Here is an 8,580-nt window from a genome sequence, read left to right as displayed (position 1 = left end):
AAAAGGAGGAAAGGGGGGCCGGCCCCCTAGTACAATTCGGTTTGGGCTAGGGGGGCCGCGCGCCCTGCCTCCTCTCTTCCACCACTTGGCCCATGAGGCCCATTACTTCTTCCTCGCATTCCCGTAACTCCCCGGTACCCCCGAAAATACCCGAATCACTCGGAACCTTTCCGATGTCCGAATATAGTCGTCCAATATATCGATCTTTACGTCTTGACCATTTCGAGACTCCTCGTCATGTCCTTGATCTCATCCGGGACTCCGAACTCCTTCGGTACATCAAAACATATAAAATCATAATATAACTGTCATCGAACTTTAAGCGTGCGGACCCTACGGGTTCGAGAACTATGTAGACATGACCGAGACACGTCTTCGGTCAATAACCAATAGCGGAACCTGGATGCTCATATTGGCTCCCACATATTCTACGAAGATCTTTATCGGTCAGACCGCATAACAACATACGTTGTTCCCTTTGTCATCGGTATGTTACTTGCCCGAGATTCGATCGTCGGTATCTCAATACCTAGTTCAATATCGTTACCGGCAAGTCTCTTTACTCGTTCCATAATACATCATTCCGCAACTAACTCATTAGTTGCAATGCTTGCAAGGCTTAAGTGATGTGCATTACCGAGAGGGCCCAGAGATACCTCTCCGACAATCGGAGTGACAAATCCTAATCTCAAAATACGCCAACCCAACAAGTACCTTCGGAGACACCTGTAGAGCACCTTTATAATCACCCAGTTACGTTGTGACGTTTGGTAGCATACAAAGTGTTCCTCTGGTAAACGGGAGTTGCATAATCTCATAGTCATAGGAACATGTATAAGTCATGAAGAAAGCAATAGCAACAAACTAAACAATCAAGTGCTATGCTAACGGAATGGGTCAAGTCAATCACATCATTCTCCTAATGATGTGATCCCGTTAATCAAATGACAACTCATGTCTATAGTTAGGAAACATAACCATCTTTGATCAATGAGCTAGTCAAGTAGAGGCATACTAGTGACACTCTGTTTGTCTATGTATTCACACATGTATTATGTTTCCGGTTAATACAATTTTAGCATGAATAATAAACATTTATCATGATATAAGGAAATAAATAATAACTTTATTATTGCCTCTAGGGCATATTTCCTTCACTGAGAACACAGCAGGGGGGTCAACCACCTGCCCACGAGGGTGGAGGGCGCGCCCTACCCCCTGGGCGCGCCCCCTGCCTCGTGGGCCCATGGTGGCCCTCTTCTACTCATTCTTTCACCCATACACTTCTTCTTCCTCCCACAAACACGAATATCCAGCCCAAGCACGAGTTCTAGCTCATCTTGCTGCCATTTTCGATCTCCTTGCTCAAAGCACCTCTCACAAAACTGCTTGGGGAGATTGTTCCTTGGTATGTGACTCCTCCATTGGTCCAATTAGTTTTTGTTCTAGTGCTTTATTCATTGCAAATTTTTGCTGCTTAGGTGACCCTATTCTTGAGCTTGCATGTCAAATTTATATGGTTAAAAGTAGTTTTGATGCATGATATAGGCCCTAGGCACTTGTAGGAGTAGTTGCTATCAATATTATTGAGTTTGGTTTACTTTTATTTTGAAGTTACTAAAAATTTTCAGAATTTTTTATAGGAAGAAATATGCTTAGGAAAATGTTCCAAGGTGGTTCTTCAAGGAAGCAAGGACCCATGCTTGCAATGTGTGATGTTGATGACGAGCCACCAAGAAATGCTCCAGTGCGTCCTTGTGAATGGCCCTCTGAGAACTTTATGGATAGAGCGGGAATTAATGAAGAATTCAATGCATATTTGCATAACGCCGATCTTGTGAGCTTCGAGGAAGAGAAGTGCAGCCAGTATCACAACCTCACCAGTACCTTTGTGAGGAGATTTGAATTTTCAACTTCACGTAATTCTCCAACTGTCCTGTTTGATCTTTATGATAAATCTTACACTATGGACTTAGAGGATTTTACCACTGCATGCAAACTTCCACAATGGGGTAGTATAAGGGATCCTCGCAAAATCTGAATTTAGAGATTTTCTTACTAGCATAACTGTGGGAGAATCTAGAGATATTACACAAGCTACCACAGGGAGCATTCACTTTTCTGCTATACATTATTTTGCTCTCTTCATAGGTAGATGCATCAATGGTAAGGATGAGGCATGTCACATGTGTGTCCCCGACCTCAGTATTCTTAAGAGTGCTGTGTTAGGAGACCAATCTTATAATTTGGGAGCCATTGTTGCACGTAGGTTGCACCTTAACAGATATAATGGAGATTTCTTTGGAGGAATTTATGCAACCCGCATAGCTAATTTTCTTGGTATAGACATACGCGAAGGTGATATTGAATTACCACCTGCTTATCTAGATTTTAATGCTATGGTTCACCACCAGTTTGTTGAGAGGAATGAATCACCTCTCCAGTATCGACTAATCTTCGACAGACGTCGTGCTGTCCGTATTACTCTCCCTGCTCCTGCCTTCTTTGATTATCAGGCAAGAGGAAGATATACTATTACTAGAGAGGAGGCAGATGAGTATGAGAGGAGAGAGGAGGCCGCTCGTTGCCACGCTGCAGCTCAGCAGGCGATAGCCGCTGCATCTTAGTACGACTCCAGCTACTATTATGGATATCCGTCAGGCCAGCCGTGGCCATAGACCAACTTAGGCCAAAAGCCTAAGCTTGGGGGAGTACGTATTTTCCACCGACATTATATTTATGTTCACACACTCATTGCTAGATGTCGGTGCTCATACTTTTTCATTGTATCATCCATGCTAGTTTAATTTCCTTTTTATGCTTTCTTCTTGTGTGTTTAATAAACCTTAAGAAAAACCAAAAAAAATTAGTTGTAGCTTTTAATCAGTTTAATTTCCATGCTTGTAGTAGTAATTAAAAAGAAAACCCAAAAATATTTCCTGTTCTTCTTTTACTTGTTGGGAGCTTTCCCGTGTAAATAGTTTTTTTGGGGGTCGATAGAAGAAGACCATGATTAAATTGTTGAAGTGGCTCTTATATGCATTGTTGTTTATCTGATAAAAGAGCCCATATTGCCTTGTCTTCTCCTGTTTATTGAATGCCTGCAGATTCTAGCTTAGTCCAATGCACGCGCACTATTATTATTATTCACATCGTTCGGTCGTGCAAGTGAAAGGCAATTATGACGATATATGATGGACTGACTTAGATGAGAAAAGCTAGTATGAACTCGACCTCTTTTGTTTTTGTAAATATGATTAGTTCATCGTTCCTGATTCAGCCTATTATGAATAAACATGTTTGCAATGACAACTAGAGATCATAGTTTCTTGTGCCATACTTGATTAGCTATGAGTTATAATGGTTTACCTTGCGTGCCAACATGCTATTGTGATGGTTATGATGTGGTATGATAGGGTGGTATCCTCCTCTGAATGATTTAAGTGACTTGACTTGGCACATGTTCACGCATGTAGTTGAAACAAAATCAACATAGCCTTCATGATATTTATGTTCATGGTGGATTATATCCTACTCATGCTTGCTTTCGGTGTTGATTAATTTTAATGCATGTTCATGACTGTTGTCGCTCTCTAGCTGGTCACTTCCCAGTCTTTTGCTAGCCTTCACTTGTACTAAGCAGGAATAATGCTTGTGCATCCAAACTCCTTAAACCCCAAAGTTATTCCACATGAGTCCACTATACCTACCTATATACGGTATCTACCTGCCGTTCCAAGTAAATTTGTATGTGCCAAACTCTAAACCTTCAAATAAATATCTTGTTTTGTATGCTCGAATAGCTCATGTATCAACTAGGGCTGTCTGTATCTTCCATGTTAGGCGGGTTATTCTCAAGAGGAGTGGACTCCGCTCCTCACTCACGAGATAAATGGCTGGTCACCGGGATGCCCAGTCCCATGCTTTATGCAAACTAAATCAAAATAATTGCAAACAAAACTCCCCCTGGGACTCTTGCTAGTTGGAGGCACTCGTTGTTTCAAGCAAGCCATGGATTGATGCTTGTTGGTGGAAGGAGGAGTATAAACTTTACCATTTTGTTTGGGAACCGCCTATAATGTGTGTAGCATGGAAGATATCGCCATCTCTTGGTTGTTATGTTGACAATGAAAGTATACCACTCAAAATATTATTCACCTCTGTTTCAAAACCGAGCTCTGGCACCTCTACAAATCCCTGCTTCCCTTTGCGAAGGGCCTATCTATTTACTTTTATGCTGAGTCATCATCCTCTTATCAAAAAGCACCAGTTGCAGAGCACCACTGTCATTTACATTCATTACTGTTAATTTACATTGAGTATGACTTGACTGGATCTCTTTTACCATGAATTACAATGTCTAGTCAGTCCTTGGTCTTTAAAGGTGCTCTGCATTTATATTTTGCGGTCTCAAAAGGGCTAGCGAGATACCATCTTATTATATCATATTATAATTGTTTTGAGAAAGTGTTGTTATCCGAGATTTATTATTATGGCTCGCTAGTTGATTATGCTATTGATATGAGTAAACTTGAGACCTGAGCGTTATTGCAAATTTGGTTAGTTATAATCTTTGTGAAAACTTGAATGCTGGCTTTACATATTTACAACAACAAGAGTTTGTAAAAGTTTTTCTTTATCACTTTCAGTTTGTCAACTGAATTGCTTGAGGATAAGCAAATGTTTAAGCTTGGGGGAGTTGATACGTCTCCAACGTATCTACTTTTCCAAACACTTTTGCCCTTATTTTGGACTCCATCTTGCATGATTTGAATGGAACTAACCCGGACTGACGCTGTTTTCAGCAGAATTACCATGGTGTTGTTTATGTGCAGGAGCAAACGTTCTCGGAATGACCTGAAACTTCACGGATCTACTTATCAGAAAATAAGAAAAATACCTGCAAAAGATGAAGGCCAGGGGGCCCACCACCTTGCCACGAGGGTGGGGGGCGCGCCCCCCTACCTCGTGGGCCCCCTGTTGCGTCTCCGACTCCAACTCCAACTCCATATATTGAGTTTCAGCGAGAAAAAAATCAGAGAGAAGAAATCATCGCGTTTTACGATACGGAGCCGCCGCCAAACCCTAAAACCTCTCGGGAGGGCTGATCTGGAGTCCGTTCGGGGCTCCGGAGAGGGGAATCCGTCGCCATCGTCATCATCAACCATCCTCCATCACCAATTTCATGATGCTCACCGCCGTGCGTGAGTAATTCCATCATAGGCTTGCTATACGGTGATGGGTTGGATGGGATCTATCATGTAATCGAGTTAGTTTTGTTAGGGTTTGATCCCTAGTGTCCACTATGTTTTGAGATTGATGTTGCTATGACTTTGCTATGCTTAATGCTTGTCACTAGGGCCCGAGTGCCATGATTTCAGATCTGAACCTATTATGTTTTCATCAATATATGAGTGTTCTTGATCCTATCTTGCAAGTCTATAGTCACCTATTATGTGTTATGATCCGTTAACCCCGAAGTGACAATAATCGGGATACTTACCGGTGACGACCGTAGTTTGAGGAGTTCATGTATTCACTATGTGTTAATGCTTTGTTCCGGTTCTCTATTAAAAGGAGGCCTTAATATCCCTTAGTTTTCGTAAGGACCCCGCTGCCACGGGAGGGTAGGACAAAAGATGTCATGCAAGTTCTTTTCCATAAGCACGTATGACTATGTTCGGAATACATGCCTACACTATATCAATGAACTGGAGCTAGTTCTGTGTCACCCTAGGTTATGACTGTTACATGATGAATCGCATCCGGCATAAATCTCCATCACTGATCCATTGCCCACGAGCTTTCCATATATTGTTCTTCACTTATTTACTTTTCCGTTGCTATTGCTATCATCACTACAAAATACCAAAAACATTGCTTTTACTACTGTTACCTTTTGCTACCGTCACCACTACTATCATATTACTTTGCTACTAAACACTTTGTTGCAGATATTAAGTTTCCAGGTGTGGTTGAATTGACAACTCAGCTGCTAATACTTGAGAGTATTCTTTGGCTCCCCTTGTGTCGAATCAATAAATTTGGGTTGAATACTTTACCCTCGAAAACTGTTGCGATCCCCTATACTTGTGGGTTATCACGGGCCGTTAACGAGATGGAACTGGCGATGGGCTGGAAATTGTCAAATCTAGAATGGGCCTTTCATGGGTCGATTCCGTGTAACTCGTATTGGTCGTGCTTATGAATGTGCCTGACTCAAGTAGGCCGCTAATGGCCCGGACCGCTTATTTTGACAGGCCCAACATTTAAACCTAAACGGGCCACTGTTGGGCCGAGCCACGTGTCGACGTACCATAGGCGCGTGCTGTCCACTCGCTGGATGACACCTATCCCAACGCGGAGCTGACATGTGGATACTAAGGCAAATCCGAATTTTACACGTGGAAAATCCCCAATGGTCCGGGCTGTTAACGGTTTATCGGATCCAAACCAAAACTCGATAGCTTAACGGCGACCCATTACGGTGGATGCCACATGTCGGTTACCCTTGACGAAACCACTTCCATGACGCGTCATTTATCGTCATGGAAGTGGACACTTCCGTGGTGATAATTTCGGTATTGTCATGGAACACTTCTACGACAACACATGTATGACTATCTTGATTCTGTCATAAAATCGTCATGGATATACATGCATGATAGAAAACGTGACCTACTGTAACAAACACGTATCATCACGGAAGTGGTTTTTTTATAGTGGGGGCTCGATGCAATGCATCGCTCGATCGGCTTCAGTAAGCAGGGACAAGGGATTGAACGCTCGGCTTCAGTTACAACGAAGGGATCGATCGAATTCAGTTTGGAACGAAGGAATCACTCAGGTTCAGTTAGCAGCGAATGAATCACTCTTGTTCACTACATAGAGGGATCGACCGCTCATATTCAACACGTAGTGTGAGAGATCGATCGATCGCTCGGGTTCAGTAAGCGAACGCCTTGCTCGGTTTCAGTTAGAGAACACCTCACACACACACGCGTACGAGAGAAACGCACAAAACACACTGCATCGCTCGGCTCCGACCACCCACCGATTGCCCAGCGTAACCAGGAACTCCCCAAAAAATTTCCCGCCCTCACTTCTACCACGATTTTTTACATCATAAACGACCCAAAGAATGTCATGCAAGTGCGCCTCTGGCCCACCCAGGACGAAATCACGAAAAGCTTATTTTTTTTGTCATAGAAGTAGGAGCCCATCACATCTATGATGATACGTGTTTTTGTCACAAATATCATCATGGAACTGTCACATCCATGATAGAAAAAGTTATCGTTCAGGACATAATGTCACGGAAATGTTTTATTTAGTGAAATCATCTCCCTCTTATTTCTTCTGCTGCCGCCGCCAAGATCAGGAGTTGCGCCAATTGCCCGATCCCGCCGGCCATGGTCGCCGCCAGCTAAGGGCAACTGCCCCTGTGCCCCGGTTCACTCGCCCCCCTGTCCTTTTCCCGTGGGACGCCAGCTCTACGCCGCCCGCACGTGCCTTGGGTCGCCTGCTCGATCCCCGCCGCCGAAGTGTTGCCTTGCTCCACTGGCCCGTCGACCCTGCCACCCATCTTTCGCACTGCTCACCCGCCACCCCTTGCTGCCGCCTCCATGCCTATGGCCAGCCCTTGCTGCCATCTCCACGCCCATGGTCGGCCCTTGCTGGCGTCTCCACGCCCATGGATGGCCCTTGCTACTGCTTCCACGTCCCTGGCCAACCACCTCTGATCGACGTGAGGCCATGCCCTCCGCAGCCGCCATGACCGTCGTCCCGAGCTCCTCTGGGCATGGCTATGCCTGAGCACCACCGCGCGCGATGCACCGCCGCTGAAGCCCTCCACGTTGATGATCTCTCATGCCCAGCGTTGCTTCGTCGCCAGCCGCTTCACCACTTATGCTTCGACTAGGAGCTCACCGTCGGTTACCCTTGGGCCTCCTACAACACCTCCCCGCTGTCCGCACCCTTAGTTGTTGCTCTGGTCAGCCACACCGCCACACCCCCTATGGCGCCGCCGAGAGACACTCATGGGTCACTGACGAGGGGCTCCCACTGGTCAAATACTGCTTTGACCTCATCCACGCCAGCATCCGATTGGGGAAACTAGTCAAGGAAATTTTTTGACCGATATGAAATAGTTGAGGGGAGTAAAGGAGCAAAAAAAATCAGGAGGTTATATGAACCACCAAGTTTCTTTAGTGTAGTAAAATGAATTTTTTTTCTTTTTTTTGCTGTGTCTAATAAACATGTAATGCAAGTCAACAAATTTTCTCCCGTGATACATGACGGCTATCACGGGATCCCTCACTGTCCATCGCAAGGGTCTAGCCACGCTGGCTATCCTCACGGCCTGGTCCATCTGGAGGCAACGCAATCGGTGCGTTTTCGACAATGAGACCCTTCCATCTCGCGGCTCTTCACGTCTATCGAGGACAAGGCTAGATCCTTGGTTAGGGCGGGCGCGCACGGACTTAGCTCGTTACTTGCATATGGACTTAATATTGTACTCGGGCTAAGCAACCCGTCACCAATGCTCTGCAGCTCCTTGTCTTGCCTTGACATTGAGTT

Source organism: Triticum urartu, chromosome 4A (assembly GCF_056163025.1).
Source record: "Triticum urartu cultivar PI428250 chromosome 4A, HENAU_Tu73, whole genome shotgun sequence".
NCBI lineage: Eukaryota > Viridiplantae > Streptophyta > Magnoliopsida > Poales > Poaceae > Triticum > Triticum urartu.
This window is presented reverse-complemented; position numbering follows the sequence as displayed.